Raw genomic sequence first — 16,080 nt, forward strand, 5'->3', positions numbered from 1 at the left:
ACCATGAAACATTTTATTGAATGACTCATGGCTGCATATGCATAATCCAGTGTCAGTACAGCTGCAAACTATCTCTTCCTCCACTGGTTTTATTGATTCTTACAATATTGGGTGCCTAAATACTGTCTATGAAAATGCTAATTAAACTTTAGTTTCAGCTTTCTGTCTATGAATACACAACATTGTTTTCTCTCTCTCTCTGAGCACGTTGTGATACTGCATTTATATACTGGCCCCCTTACATTATGTAAGAAATTGATCAAAGTGAAGTTGTGGAAATGACAGGAAGTTCTGTCTGATAATTCAGTATGTTAATTGATCACGCTACTTAACATGCAGAGTAGCGTGATCCAAAATCCTAAGGCTAATTGAAAAAGCATCATTGTATAAATGTAGTTACTTGAAGATATCTCTGGGAACACACACTCATTGTGATTCTTGTTTACTCCACTGTAGCCTATATGGCCCTCATCATCTTCACATACACAAGACTTTTACAAGTGCTCTCTAACTATAATAGCTATAACAGTGCAATTATTATGAGTGGAAACAACTTTACAACTAAATGTGCTTCATTGTATAGTGCTGTTGCAATGTTGTTATTATTTCATGAATGTCCTACTGTATTTATAGTTACACAGAGAAATGGCAGGGTTTCAATTATAGACACTAACTGTTTTACACCCTATTGATGGTATCTTCTGGCCCGGGGGAGTTTTGTTAAGATCCCTGACGCTTGTTCTGTCACGCCCTGATCTGTTTCACCTGTCCTTGTGATTGTCTCCACCCCCTCCAGGTGTCGCTTATTTTCCCTGGTGTATTTATACCTGTGTTTCCTATCTCTCTGTGCGTCTGCTTGTCTTTTACTAGTCCTCCCGGTTTTAACCTTTGCCTGTTTTTCTGGACTCCATTCCCGCCTGCCAATCTGTACCTCTGGAACTCTGAACTGGTTTTGATCTTTTGCCTGTCCACGACCGTTCTCTTGCCTACTCCTTTTGGATTGGTAATAAACATCTTGGACTCCAACCATCTGCCTCCTGTGTCTACATCTGGGTCTCGCCTTGTGCCCTAATGTCTTGAACGACAAAATTAATCTCATGCAGTATGGTTTAAAGATAAGGAACGTATCAGTAAGAAACAGTAAAGGTTGAATTACTACACACCTTTGCATGCTCCAAACACCTGTGTAAGTAACTGGAGATGAAGTGTCATTTGTCAACTTGATGTGCACAAAGCCTGTGGATCCCTGAGAAATGTCTACAGTAAGTGTACCTTTTATTTGAAAGATTATCTCGTTGGTATGAAATAAGTGACATCAGCATATGTTTCAAACAGGTTTGAAAGCAATGATTTGACGCTTCTGAACTTTAAAACCGTGTCCGAATTGTACTTCACATGGAGGCCAACCATGGGTGACTGTAACCGCTGAAAACCCTGCATATGGAGAAGAGATTTAAGAGCTAGGGTTATTGGTGGTCATGTATTGGAAGTATCCACTTGTTCCTTTGGTAGAAGAATAAAAGCTGCAAACGGTGTCTTTTCATTTGCACTGTTTAATCTCAGTCCAGTTCATGCTTCCCACAGCTTAAACCTCATTGGCCTTTATGGTACAGGAACAAACCATCCACACACTCATATCATGCTCTGATGACATTACATTCATAAGTAAACAGTTGTTGTGGATTGCGCCAGCAAATGTATTGTTTCCATATATTTGTGTTTGAAACCATTCCATTCCAGCCATTAACGAGTTCATCTTCCCCAATTAAGGTGACACCAACCTCCTGTGGTGGATTCATAGGTGCATTGCCAACAATCACAGGAGTGCAATAGCAGGAGAAGGTAACAACTTGCAATCTGATTTTCACCCCACCCTCGTGAGAATGCAGGAACAATTGTTCAAGGTGTATTCCCATTGGTTTACTGCATATTGATCTGTTTGGAGCCCCACAGTGGCGGTGTCATTAAACCTAGTGGTCAAAACAGAGAAATGGTTCCAATTTTTCTACAGGTTAAATAGAAACATAAGGTCTGTTTCGTGTAGGATGACCCTGGTGTGAAGTTTTGATAACCATGTAAGTGCAACGATCGTATGGAGTGAACCAAAACGCAGCATGGTAAGTGTTCATGATAAATGTAATACTCAAAACACTCAAACAAAATAAGAGGGAAAACCGAAACAGCCCTGTCAGGTGCAGACAGTAAACAGAAAACAACTACCCACAAAACCCAAATGAAAAAGGACAACTTATATATGATTCCCAATCAGAGACAATGACAGACCGCTGCCTCTGATTGGGAACCACTCCAACATAGAAATAAACTTGAATGCCCACCCTAGTCACACCATGGCCTACCCAAAAGAGAAAATAAAAACCTCTATAGCTAGGGCATGACGTAAGTCTCTAGCGGACAAGGTTACTTTTTTATCAATTTATTCAGGTCTATTTACACTCAGATTAAAAAATGCTAATTGGTATCAAAGTAGATGTCATGCAAGACTACAAATCCCTGCACGCTCCTGCACGTCATCTCGAGCTGCTATCTTTTCTTACAGGTACATTTAAAAAAATGTAGCTAACTTAAGATAGTTAATCCAGAGATTCTTACGTCTTCCTCGATTCAGCATTCTCATCCAGGTCATGGCATTTGTAGTTCTTTATGATAACCTAATTAGCTTTTCATTTGTGGGGGGTAAATACAGGCAAATATGTTGATAAAAATCACCTTGTCTGAGAGATTTTGTGGCTGTGGAAACCAGTTCTCTGTTTGACTGAGGGCCTTCGTCAACGCCCCTAGCAGCTCGGCTGCCTCTGCAAGGCTTCAAATAAAGTACCACAGTAGTCATAATACCCATAAAACATAGCGGTCAAACATGGAAATGGTTCCAATAATTTTTTTCACCATTTATTTTTCCCAATGGGGATTTTAGAAACACTTTAGATGAGAGGAAAGAGTGCATCCTACTGGTCCTCTAACACCACTTCCAGCAGCAACTGGTCTCTGATCCATGAACCAACCAAACATAGACAACCAGGTGAGAGGAGTTCCTACTAATTAATTAGTGATCTTATTGTGTCAATCAAGGAGCGAAAACCCGCAGACACTCGGCCTTAATTGTAAATATTTATTAAAATACAATTGAGGCATTGTACTGCTCAACATTTCTTTGTGCTTCAGGCCTTACCCAGAGGAGGTGGCTCTGGAGTAGACCGAGCTGGAGGGAAACCTGGAATGTAATTCCCCACTCCATAAACTGGAGAAAGACCTGATTGAGGAATAACTTCCACCTTTGCACATTAATGGTTGGCCTAAAGCTACTTTGTCCATTTTATTAATAACATTTTAAAAAAGTCCATACTCTTTGTTAAATCTGTCTCCTTGGCCTCCCGGGTGGCGCAGTGGTCTAGGACACTGCATCACAGCGCTAGGTGTGCCACCAGAGGCTCTGTCATAGCCGGCCGCGACCGGGAGATCTGTGGGGTGACGCACAATTGGCCTAGCGTCATCCGGTTTAGGGAGGGTTTGGCCGGTAGGGATATCCTTGTCTCATCGCGCACCAGCGACTCCTGTGGTGGGCCGGGCGCAGTGCACGCTAACCAAGGTCACCAGGTGCACGGTGTTTCCAACGACACATTGGTGCGGCTGGCTTCCGGGTTGGATGCGCGCTGTGTTAAGAAGCACCTCTGAAGAGGTGCCAGTGGTGAGCCATTGGTTTTGCACCAAGGAGTAGAAATTGATCAGTTCTCTTCTGCTGGGAGACCAATTACTACTAGGGGAGATTAAAGAGTGCAGTGCAAGGAAGAAGGCTCCTCTCCCTGAGAAGACTATGCAAATCTCCATTGCTATGAAGGTAGGGACCCTGGAAACACAAGACACAGTTGCTCATACAGAGAGGCCATGTGTGTCATAAAAGGGTGGCTTTCAGACTTGCTGCCGGTATGTCACAGGCACGCTGAGGAGTCAGCGATTACCCTCAGGCCTAGAGCTAATGAAGCGAAACGCTGTTAACAGCCCTGACCCTTGTCATTTCCTATTTTCCTCTTCAAGTGCAGAGTAACAGATCCATCTTCAACATGGATAAAGTAAACAGGCTCAGATCCACCACTTAGATTTTTGCCATTGATTCTCTAAACATCTATGCCTTCCTTTAGATTATAAAGAATATGTGCTAAGGAAAAAATGTAAACAGAAAACTGTCTCTCTAGTCTTGGACAGACATTATGTAAGAGTAACTTGGCTCTTGATTAATGGGCTGAAGTATTCCCCCAGTGATTTAAATAATGGACTAACTAGGAGCCAGTGCAGGGAGCCGGAGCTCGCACAGTGAGAAGTCCCAAACATACTTAAGAGGTTCTGTGACGCTATGGAATGCAAACATGCGCACGCACACACACATTCACTGACATTTTCACTCTCCCCCTCTCTGTCTGGCAATCAGACTGTAAATAAAGCATGTGTAGGCTTTGACCTGGCACGCTGCCCTTCATACACTGTTTCCCCCACCTTGATATAATACATACAAAACCCCTCCTTTGAAAAGAATAGCCCAAATTGTGAATGTGATAATGAATGGAACTATGTGAGACTGTCAGTGTATCTTCATTTGTCATGTGCTCCACTTGTGCAGATCCCACTGCTTTTCTATCTAGGCTGAACAAATGACAATATACTCAATGAAATTGAATATGTGTGAGCCAAAAGACTCATCGCTTTTAATCAAGTTTGCAGTGCACTTTACTAAGAATTGATATGAAAGAGTTATAGCCTCAGCAAAACAATCATTCCCCTTGTCTGATTATCAACCGCCACCCTGGCAGCTAAATGATTATGATTGGAAACAGGTAAAAAAAAAGAATCTGCTCTAAATGACATTAAAGAATACACCAAAAACACATCTACTTTGTCACAATCTCTAGCTCTAATTTTCTTTATGCCAGTTTATAAAGTGTCTGGAGTTCCATTGGTAGCACAGCAGTAACATGCACCCTTTGGTTTGGAGCTGAGGGGAAGTTACTAATTGACTGTGGAGACATGTCAATGTATATGCTCTTTGATCCCTCCCATTAAAGAATAAAAGAGCAGGGGACAGGACACAGAATTGTTGAGACATTCAACCACTGGTCCTGAAACTGTGGGAGGCTGTAGTAGGTGGATATCAGTCTGCTCACTCTAACCCCCACTTCAAACATCAGTGCTTCAAAAACACAACCTTGACAATCAGTGATTCTCTATTCTATTCATGACATTGGAAATGCATTGTGTGTAGCCTACTATTCATATACTGTAACTGATTCAGATTGCATCTATTGTGGTAGGGGAGAGTGGGGAATGTATATATTTGGGAAGAGGTAATCATTTCATTGAGTCCGTGAAGGCAGAAACCACATGGAAAAAGTGATAAGCAAGTGAGGTCCAAAAAGAATGGTTTTCACCAAGTCAAATTAATTTGTGTTAGAGGTTTCATAATTAATCAAATGTATTTATAAAGCCCTTTTTACATCAGCAGATGTCACAAAGTACTACACAGAAACTCAGCCTAAAACCCCAAACAGCAAGCAATGCAGATGTAGAAGCATGGTGGCTGGGAAAAACTCCCTAGAAAGGCAGGAACCTACTGTAGGAAGAAACCTAGAGAGGAACCAGGCTCTGAGGGGTGGCCAGTCCCCTCCTGGCTGTGCCGGGTGGAGATTATAACAGTTCAGTACAGATAATTTTAGAAAGAGAGGGTCCAGATTGTCTGAATTTGGGTGAAGGAGAAATGGGGGAGGCTTGGGCAAGTTGCTGTGGGGGGTGCAGGGCTGTTGACCAGGGTAGGGGTAGCCAGGTGGAAAGCATGGCCAGCCGTAGAAAAATGCTGATTGAAATTCTCAATTATTGTGGTGGTGAAAATGTTTCCTAGCCTCAGTGCAGGGGGCAGCTGGTCCATGGACTTTTGTGTCCAGAACATTTGAGTTTGTGCTACAGGATGCAAATTTCTGTTTGAAAAATGTAGCCTTTGCTTTCCTAACTGTCTGTGTGTATTGGTTCCTAACTAACCTGAAAAGCTGCATGTTGCGGGGGCTATTCGATGCTAATGCAGTACGCCACAGGATGTTTTTGCGCTGATCACGGGCAGTCAGGTCTGGAGTGAACCAAGGACTAGATCTGTTCCTGGTTCAACATTTTTTGAATGGGGCATGCTTATTTAAGATAGTGAGGAAAGCACTTTTAAAGAATAACCAAGCATCCTCTACTGACGTTATGAGGTCAATATCCTTCCAGGATACCCGGGCCAGGTCGATTAGAAAGGCCTGCTTGCTGAAGTGCTTTAGGGAGCGTTTGACAGGGATGAGGGGTGGTCGTTTGACTGCAGATCCATTACGAATGCATGCAATGATGCAGTGATCGCTGAGATCCTGGTTGAAGACAGCAAAGGTGTATTTAGAGGGCAGGTTGGTCAGGATGATATCTATGAGGGTGTCCGTGTTTACGGATTTGGGGTTGTACCTGGTAAATTCATTGATAATTTGTTAGGTTAGAAGGGCCTTAGGGGGACGTCGCGACGGAAGAGTGTTGTAGCCCCCTGGGACGGTTACCTCGGCAGACCAGTCGTGATGGATCAGCAGGGCTCCGTGTACGCAGTAACAGGGTCCAGGCCAATTGGCAAAATAGGTATTGTTGCCCAAGAGATTGGCTGATGGACCTCTTCAGCTAGCCGGGAGATGGGCCTAGCACGAGGCTAGTTCCAGGTTAACTGGTGCTTGCTTCGGGACAGAGACGTTAGCCAGGGGTAGCCACTCGGACAGCAGCTTGCTAGCTGTGATGATCCAGGTGAAAATGTTCAGAGCTTTCGGTAGGAATCCGGAGATGTGGAGAAAAAGCAGTCAGGTATGCTCTGGGTTGAATCGCGCTGTGCAGACTGGCATGAGTTGACCGGGCTAAGGTTAGCTGATGACCGCTAGCAGTAGCTAACTGACTACTAGCTAGTTAGCTGGCTAGCTTCTGTTGGTGGTTCTGGTTCTAAAGCTGGTTGCGGGAGAGTATGTTGAAATTGAGGTTAAAAATATATACGAAATATATACGAAGGGAAAATATATATATATATACATACATACAGTGCCTTGCGAAAGTATTCGGCCCCCTTGAACTTTGCGACCTTTTGCCACATTTCAGGCTTCAAACATAAAGATATAAAACTGTATCTTTTTGTGAAGAATCAACAAGTGGGACACAATCATGAAGTGGAACAACATTTATTGGATATTTCAAACTTTTTTAACAAATCAAAAACTGAAAAATTGGGCGTGCAAAATTATTCAGCCCCCTTAAGTTAATACTTTGTAGCACCACCTTCTGCTGCGATTACAGCTGTAAGTCGCTTGGGGTATGTCTCTATCAGTTTTACACATCGAGAGACTGAATTTTTTTCCCATTCCTCCTTGCAAAACAGCTCGAGCTCAGTGAGGTTGGATGGAGAGCATTTGTGAACAGCAGTTTTCAGTTCTTTCCTCAGATTCTCGATTGGATTCAGGTCTGGACTTTGACTTGGCCATTCTAACACCTGGATATGTTTATTTCTGAACCATTCCATTGTAGATTTTGCTTTATGTTTTGGATCATTGTCTTGTTGGAAGACAAATCTCCGTCCCAGTCTCAGGTCTTTTGCAGACTCCATCAGGTTTTCTTCCAGAATGGTCCTGTATTTGGCTCCATCCATCTTCCCATCAATTTTAACCATCTTCCCTGTCCCTGCTGAAGAAAAGCAGGCCCAAACCATGATGCTGCCACCACCATGTTTGACGGTGGGGATGGTGGGTTCAGGGTGATGAGCTGTGTTGCTTTTACGCCAAACATAACATTTTGCATTGTTGCCAAAAAGTTCAATTTTGGTTTCATCTGACCAGAGCACCTTCTTCCAAATGTTTGGTGTGTCTCCCAGGTGGCTTGTGGCAAACTTTAAACGACACTTTTTATGGATATCTTTAAGAAATGGCTTTCTTCTTGCCACTCTTCCATAAAGGCCAGATTTGTGCAATATACGACTGATTGTTGTCCTATGGACAGAGTCTCCCACCTCAGCTGTAGATCTCTGCAGTTCATCCAGAGTGATCATGGGCCTCTTGGCTGCATCTCTGATCAGTCTTCTCCTTGTATGAGCTGAAAGTTTAGAGGGACGGCCAGGTCTTGGTAGATTTGCAGTGGTCTGATACTCCTTCCATTTCAATATTATCGCTTGCACAGTGCTCCTTGGGATGTTTAAAGCTCTTTTTGTATCCAAATCCGGCTTTAAACTTCTTCACAACAGTATCTCGGACCTGCCTGGTGTGTTCCTTGTTCTTCATGATGCTCTCTGCGCTTTTAACGTACCTCTGAGACTATCACAGTGTAGGTGCATTTATACGGAGACTTGATTACACACAGGTGGATTGTATTTATCATCATTAGTCATTTAGGTCAACATTGGATCATTCAGAGATCCTCACTGAACTTCTGGAGAGTTTGCTGCACTGAAAGTAAAGGGGCTGAATAATTTTGCACGCCCAATTTTTCAGTTTTTGATTTGTTAAAAAAGTTTGAAATATCCAATAAATGTCGTTCCACTTCATGATTGTGTCCCAGTTGTTGTTGATTCTTCACAAAAAAATACAGTTTTATATCTTTATGTTTGAAGCCTGAAATGTGGCAAAAGTTCAAGGGGGCCGAATACTTTCGCAAGGCACTGTATATACACGGGAAACGACAAGACAAAGACGTCTAAACTGCTACGCCATCTTGGAGTGAGGTGAGCGATGACCGAGTGGCATAGGCAAGATGCAATAGATGGTATAAAATACAGTATATACATATGGGATGAGTAATGCAAGATATGTAAACATTATTAAAGTGGCATTATTAAAGTGGCCAATGATTTCAAGTCTGTATGTAGGCAGCAGCCTCTCTGTGTTAGTGGCAGCTGTTTAACAGTCTGATGGCCGTGACATTATATACAGATCTCTGGAAGGATACACTTTTACGCCTGCTAGGCTAGATCATACAGTCATTGGGTTAGATGCACACAGACCGCAACGAGAGGGATCGAGACAGTTTGTGAAAGTATACCTTATGCAATGGCGGACTGCAATAGCATCGAATAGTCCCCGCGATATGCAACTGTTCAGGGAAGTCAGGAACCAATACACGCAGTCAGTCAGAAAAGCTAAGGCCAGCTTCTTCAGGCAGAAGTTTGCATCCTGTAGCTCCAACTCCAAAAAGTTCTGGGACACGGTGAAGTCCATGGAGAACAAGAGCACCTCCTCCCAGCTGCCCACTGCACTGAGGCTAGGTAACACGGTCACCACCGATAAACCCATGATTATCGAAAACTTCAACAAGCATTTCTCAACGGCTGGCCATGCCTTCCGCCTGGCTACTCCAACCTCGGCCAACAGCTCCGCCCCCCCCGCAGCTACTCGCCCAAGCCTCTCCAGGTTCTCCTTTACCCAAATCCAGATAGCAGTTGTTCTGAAAGAGCTGCAAAACCTGGACCCGTACAAATCAGCTGGGCTTGACAATCTGGACCCTCTATTTCTGAAACTATCCGCCGCCATTGTCGCAACCCCTATTACCAGCCTGTTCAACCTCTTTCATATCGTCTGAGATCCCCAAGGATTGGAAAGCTGCCGCAGTCATCCCCCTCTTCAAAGGGGGAGACACCCTGGACCCAAACTGTTACAGACCTATATCCATCCTGCCCTGCCTATCTAAGGTCTTCGAAAGCCAAGTCAACAAACAGGTCACTGACCATCTCGAATCCCACCTTACCGTCTCCGCTGTGCAATCTGGTTTCCGAGCCGGTCACGTGTGCACCTCAGCCACGCTCAAGGTACTAAATGATATCATAACCGCCATCGATAAAAGACAGTACTGTGCAGCCGTCTTCATCGACCTTGCCAAGGCTTTCGACTCTGTCAATCACCATATTCTTATCGGCAGACTCAGTAGCCTCGGTTTTTCGGATGACTGCCTTGCCTGGTTCACCAATTACTGTGCAGACAGAGTTCAGTGTGTCAAATCGGAGGGCATGCTGTCCGGTCCTCTGGCAGTCTCTATGGGGGTGCCACAGGGTTCAATCCTAGGGCCGACTCTTTTCTCTGTATATATCAATGATGTTGCTCTTGCTGCGGGCGATTCCCTGATCCACCTCTACGCAGACGACACCATTCTATATACTTCCGGCCCGTCCTTGGACACTGTGCTATCTAACCTCCAAACGAGCTTCAATGCCATACAACACTCCTTCCGTGGCCTCCAACTGCTCTTAAACGCTAGTAAAACCAAATGCATGCTTTTCAACCGTTCGCTGCCTGCACCCGCACGCCTGACCAGCATCACCACCCTGGATGGTTCCGACCTTGAATATGTGGACATCTATAAGTACCTAGGTGTCTGGCTAGACTGTAAACTCTCTTCCAGACTCATATCAAACATCTCCAATCTAAAATCAAATCTAGAGTCGGCTTTCTATTCCGCAACAAAGCCTCCTTCAGACAACAGACCCACTGGCTCCAGGTCATCTACAAGTCCATGCTAAGTAAAGCTCCGCCTTATCTCAGTTCACTGGTCACGATGGCAACACCCACCCGTAGCACGCGCTCCAGCAGGTGTATCTCACTGATCATCCCTAAAGCCAACACCTCATTTGGCCGCCTTTCGTTCCAGTTCTCTGCTGCCTGTGACTGGAACGAATTGCAAAAATCGCTGAAGTTGGAGACTTATCTCCCTCACCAACTTCAAACATCTGCTATCTGAGCAGCTAACCGATCGCTGCAGCTGTACATAGTCTATCGGTAAATAGCCCACCCATTTTTACCTACCTCATCCCCATACTGTTTTTATTTACTTTTCTGCTCTTTTGCACACCAATATCTCTACCTGTACATGGCCATCTGATCATTTATCACTCCAGTGTTAATCTGCTAAATTGTAATTATTCGCCTACCTCCTCATGCCTTTTGCACACAATGTATATAGACTCCCCTTTTTTTCTACTGTGTTATTGACTTGTTAATTGTTTACTCCATGTGTAACTCTGTGTTGTCTGTTCACATTGCTATGCTTTATCTTGGCCAGGTCGCAGTTGCAAATGAGAACTTGTTCTCAACTAGCCTACCTGGTTAAATAAAGGTGAAATTAAATTAAAAAAATTTTTTTAATCTACTTTGAAGAATTAGTAAAATGATTCTATCAAACAGCTCTGCAGTATACTTAGGCATATAGCTAAATAGGAAGACAGTACAGTATGGGGAGCACATAGATACCATTATATGGTCTGGCTGGCTGACTGATACTGCCGGAGCAGAGATGATGGATGACTTTAAGGACTGAAACATTTTTCAGTCTCTCGGTCCCAGCTTTGAAGCACCTGTACTGACCTCATAGATGACCAGCAAGGTCAAATAATAATCACAGTGGTTGTGGAGGGTGCAACAGGTCAGTACATCAGGAGTAAATGTCACTTGGCTTTTCATAGCCGGGCATCCAGAGGTTGAAAGAGCAGGTGCTGTAGAGAGAGAGTTGAAAACAGCAGGTCTGGGAAAAGGTAGCACATCCGGTGAACATTCCATAGCCGCAGGCAGAAGTGTTGAAACTGGAGCAGCAGCACGGCCAGTTGGACTGGGGACAGCAAGGAATCATCAGGCCAGGTAGTGCTGAGGCATGGCCCTAGGGCTCAGGTCCTCTGGGAGGGGAGGGAGAGAAAGAGAATTAGAGGGAGCATACTTAAATTCACACAGGACACCGGATAAGAAAGGAGAATAACACCAGATATAACAGATGGACCCTAGCCCCCCGGCACCTAGACTATTGCAGCATAGATATTGGGAGTGGGTCGGGAGACACTGGCCCTGTCCGACAATACCCCCAGACAGGGCCAACCAGGCAGGATATAACCCCACCCACTTTGCCAAAGCACAGCCCGCACACCACTAGAGGGATATCAACAGACCACCAACCCCCTACCCTGAGACAAGGCTGGGTGTAGCCCATGAAGATCTCCTCCACCGCATGAGTCCGAGGGGGCGACAAACTGGACAGGAAGATCACGCTAGTGACTCAATCCACTCAAGTGACGCACCCCTCCAAGGGACGGCATGGAAGAGCACTAGTAAGACAGTGAATCAGCACCCGTAATAAAGTCAGAGGCAGAGTGGAGAGAGGGGAACCGGCCAGGCAAAGACCGCAAGAGCGGTTCGTTGCTCCAGAGCCTTTCCGTTCACCTTCACACTCCTGGGCCAGACTACACTCAATCATATGATCCACTGAAGAGATGAGTCTTCAGTAAAGACTGAAAGGTTGGGACCGAGTCTGTGTCTCTCACATGGATAGGCAGACCATTCCATAAAAATTGAGCTCTCTAGGAGAAAGCCCTTCCTCCAGCTGTTTGCTTAGACAATAAGGAGACAATAAGGAGGCCTGCGTCTTGTGACCGTAGAATATGTGTAGGTATGTATGGCAGTGAAAAATCTGAGAGAGCGGTAGGAGCAAGCCCATGTAAACGCTTTGTAGGTTATCAGTAAAACCTTGAAATCAGCCCTAGCCTTAACAGGAAGCCAGTGTAGAGCGCCTAGCACTGGAGTAATATTATGATCACATTTTAGGGTTCAAGTGAAGATTCTAACAGCCGTGTTTAGCACTAACTAAAGTGTATTTAGTGCTTTATCCGGGTAGCCGGAGAGTAGAGCATTGCAGTAGTCTAATCTAGAAGTGACAAAAGCATGGATTTGTTTTTCTGCATAATTTTTTTACAGAAAGTTTCACATTTTTGCAATGTTACAAAGATGGAAAAAAGCCTTGAAATATTATTGATATATTCGTCAAAAGAGATCAGATTCCAGAGTAATGCAGAGGTCCTTCACAGGTTTTTTTTAGACTACTGCACAACCATCAAGATTGTCAGATCCAACAGAAGATCTCTTTGTTTTTTGGGACCTAGAACTAGCATCTGTTTTGTCCAAGTTTAAAAATAAAAAGAATGTGCCGCCATCTACTTCTTTATGTCTGAAACACAGGCTTCCAGGGTAGGCAATTTTGGGGCTTCACCATGTTTCAACGAAATGTACAGGTGTGTATTGTCCACATAGCAAAGAAAGTTAACATTATGTTTTCGAATGACATCCCCAAGAGGTAAAATATATAGTGAAAACAATAGTGGTCCTAAAACAGAACCTTGAGGAACACCAAAACTTGTAAGAGGACAAACCATCCACAGAGACAAACTGATATATTTTGGACAGATAAGATCTAAACCAGGCAAGGTTTCCAATCTCTCCAAAAGAATGTGGTGATGGATGGTGTCAAAAGCAGCACTAGGGTCTTGGAGCACGAGGACCGATGCAGGGCCTTGGTCTGACACCATTAAAAGGTAATTTACCACCTTCACAAGTGCAGCCTCAGAGTTATGATTGTAGTTATGATTGATTGACAGAGTTCAAATCAGACTGAAGCGTTTCATGTACATTATTTGTCTTCAGGAAGGCAGATTCAAAGAGGAGTCCGTAGTTTGCTTTCTAATGATCATGACCTTTTCGTTCATGAATTCTTCACTGCTGAAGTGAAAGGCATCCTCTCTTGGGAATGCTACTTTGTGGTTAGCTTTGCGACACTATCAAATATACATTTAGGCTTGTTCTTATTCTCCTCAATTAGGTTGAAAAAATTGGATGATCGAGCAGCAGCGAGAGCTCTTCGATATTGCACTGTACTTTCTTTCCAAGCTAGTAGGAAGACTTCCAGTTTGGTGGAGCTCCATTTATGTTCCAATTTTCTGGAAGCTTGCTTCAGGGCTCGGGTATTTTCTGTATACCAGGGGGCTAGTTTCTTGTGACACAGTATCTATGAAAAGTGATTGAGTAGGCTGCATAGATTTCATGACCAGAAGCTCAAAAGACGAAAATGCAGTCCTTTTGGGGGTGGTAAAATTGAAATTTGCTGTCGTAAATGTTAGCAACACCTCCTCCTTTGCGTGAGGCACAGGGGATATGGTCACTAGTCTAACCAGGAGGAGAGGCCTCATTTAACACATTAATTTCATCAAGTTTAAGCCCTGTTTCAGTCAGGCCAATCATATCAAGATTATGATCAGTGATTATTTCTTTGACTATAACTGCCCTGGAAGTGAGGGATCTAACATTAAGTAGCCCTATTTTTAGATGTGAGATATCACAATCTCTTTCAATAATGACAGATATTGAGGTGTCACGCCTGCTCCCGCTCCTCCTCTCTGGCACTGGAAGGCCACCAGGCTTCCCAGCTTTACACACTCCTGCCACCATTATTATGCACACCTATCTTTCCCCGTCATGTGCATGAGCGTATTATTGGTCTCACCTGGACTCCATCTGTTTATTACCTCCCCTATATTTGTCAGTTCCCCATCTCTGTTCCTATCTGCTGCATTAATTATTGTTTGTCGTTGTTTACCCGTGTGCTGATGCTGCTCCTATTTTGTTACCTGTCTGTTCCTGAATAAATGCTTCTCATTTCCAGCGTCGGTCCTTACTGAATGCTGAAGCCATCATAAGCATAAGCATCGTGGAGTGCTGGTGTTCCAGTTGTTGGTGACGTCTGGTCCAGGGGCCGCCACTGATGGAACTGGGGGTACCTACGCCAGCTCGTCGGGCTGTCACGCCCTAGCTGGCTCGAGAGATTCTTGCCCCGGTTGGCTCGGAAGGCGCCCCATCCCACGGCAGGCTTCAACCAAATCATCAGGATTTTACACCCAGCTGGCTTGCCAGGCTTCCACGCCTCAGCGGGTTCATCGGGAGTTTACGCATGCCTGGCTTGTCCAGCACCCCTGCCTCAGCCGACCCGTCAGGCTCGCCCAGGTGGGACGCCGGGTGGCGCCCCTAGAGGGGGGTACTGTCACGCCTGCTCCCGTTCCGTCTCCCTGACGATCGAAGGCGCCAGGCTCCCCAGCTTTACGCACTCCCGTCACCATCTTTACGCACTTGAAAATAAAGGAGAGCCGCACACTAGGAGCTCAGATGCAAAAATGTAATATCCATCATTACGCACACCTGCCTTTCCCTGTCACACGCATCAGCGTATTATCAGACTCACCTGGACTCAATCACCTGTTTATTACCTCCCCGTCTCTGTTCCCTGCTCCTGCATTAATTGTCATTTGTCGTTGTTTAGCCGTGCTGACACTGTTCCTGTTTTGTTACCTGTCTGTTCCTGAATAAATGTTGACTCCCTGTATCTGCTTCCCATCTCCAGCGTCAGTCCTTGCAGGAGGTCTAGCTGTGTGGGTTAATGTGGTCAAAATGTTTGTCTTGGGGTAATTTGAGCCAATGACCATGGGGTAAATTGAGCTAACGGTTGAGCCAAAGGCAAGTTGAGCAAATTGAGGTGTTTTCTTCCCAGGTGTAATGCAAGCCATTATGTCACTGGGATCTGAGGTAACAGGGCCTGGCCTATGACTCTACCTTTGCCTCTCCCGAGCCAGTTGGGGAGTGGCAGAGATGAGACATGATCAAAGATTGGGGAGAAAAAGGGGGTAAAGTACAAAAGGTGTATGTGTAACGGATGTGAAACGGCTAGCTTAGTTAGCAGTGTGCGCTAAATAGCGTTTCAATCGGTGACGTCACTTGCTCTGAGACCTTGAAGTAGTAGTTCTATAGTAGTAGGTCTATAGAAATATAGACCTTGTTTTAAATGTAGTGGTAATATTTCATTCAGTACATAAATGTGTAGGCGGTGTAATTTACCCTGTCCTGTTGCTCAATTTACCCAATAGCTTGTCCGGGTATTTTTATTTATTTTTTAAATGAACGTTTACCTGCATTCGGATTCTTTCGAGACATATACAACATCCTTAAATATATGTACATATCGTTGTTAGAAAGAATACTATATTTCCCTTGAAAGAGTCGGGCTGTAAAAGATGGAGACTTTTATTTCCCTCGCCAACTTTAAACATCAACTATCTGAGCAGCTAACCGATCGCTGCAGCTGTACATAGTCCATCTGTAAATAGCCCACCCAATCTACCTACCCCATCCCCATACTGTTTATATTTGATTTACTTTTCTGCTCTTTTGCACACCAGTATCTCTACTT

General features: G+C 44.4%; 1 long non-coding RNA gene across 1 annotated transcript; it reads left to right on the forward strand.

Moving 5' to 3' along the window:
• The first annotated feature begins 866 nt into the window (after nt 1-866).
• LOC116374296 (uncharacterized) lies at nt 867-15,338 on the forward strand. The gene is made up of 3 exons (XR_004210151.1): nt 867-1,262; nt 1,771-1,842; nt 14,506-15,338. It is a non-coding gene; the product is annotated as an uncharacterized LOC116374296 (long non-coding RNA).
• Nucleotides 15,339-16,080: the final 742 nt, after the last annotated feature.

This window comes from Oncorhynchus kisutch, linkage group LG6 (genome assembly GCF_002021735.2).
Source record: "Oncorhynchus kisutch isolate 150728-3 linkage group LG6, Okis_V2, whole genome shotgun sequence".
Lineage (NCBI taxonomy): Eukaryota > Metazoa > Chordata > Actinopteri > Salmoniformes > Salmonidae > Oncorhynchus > Oncorhynchus kisutch.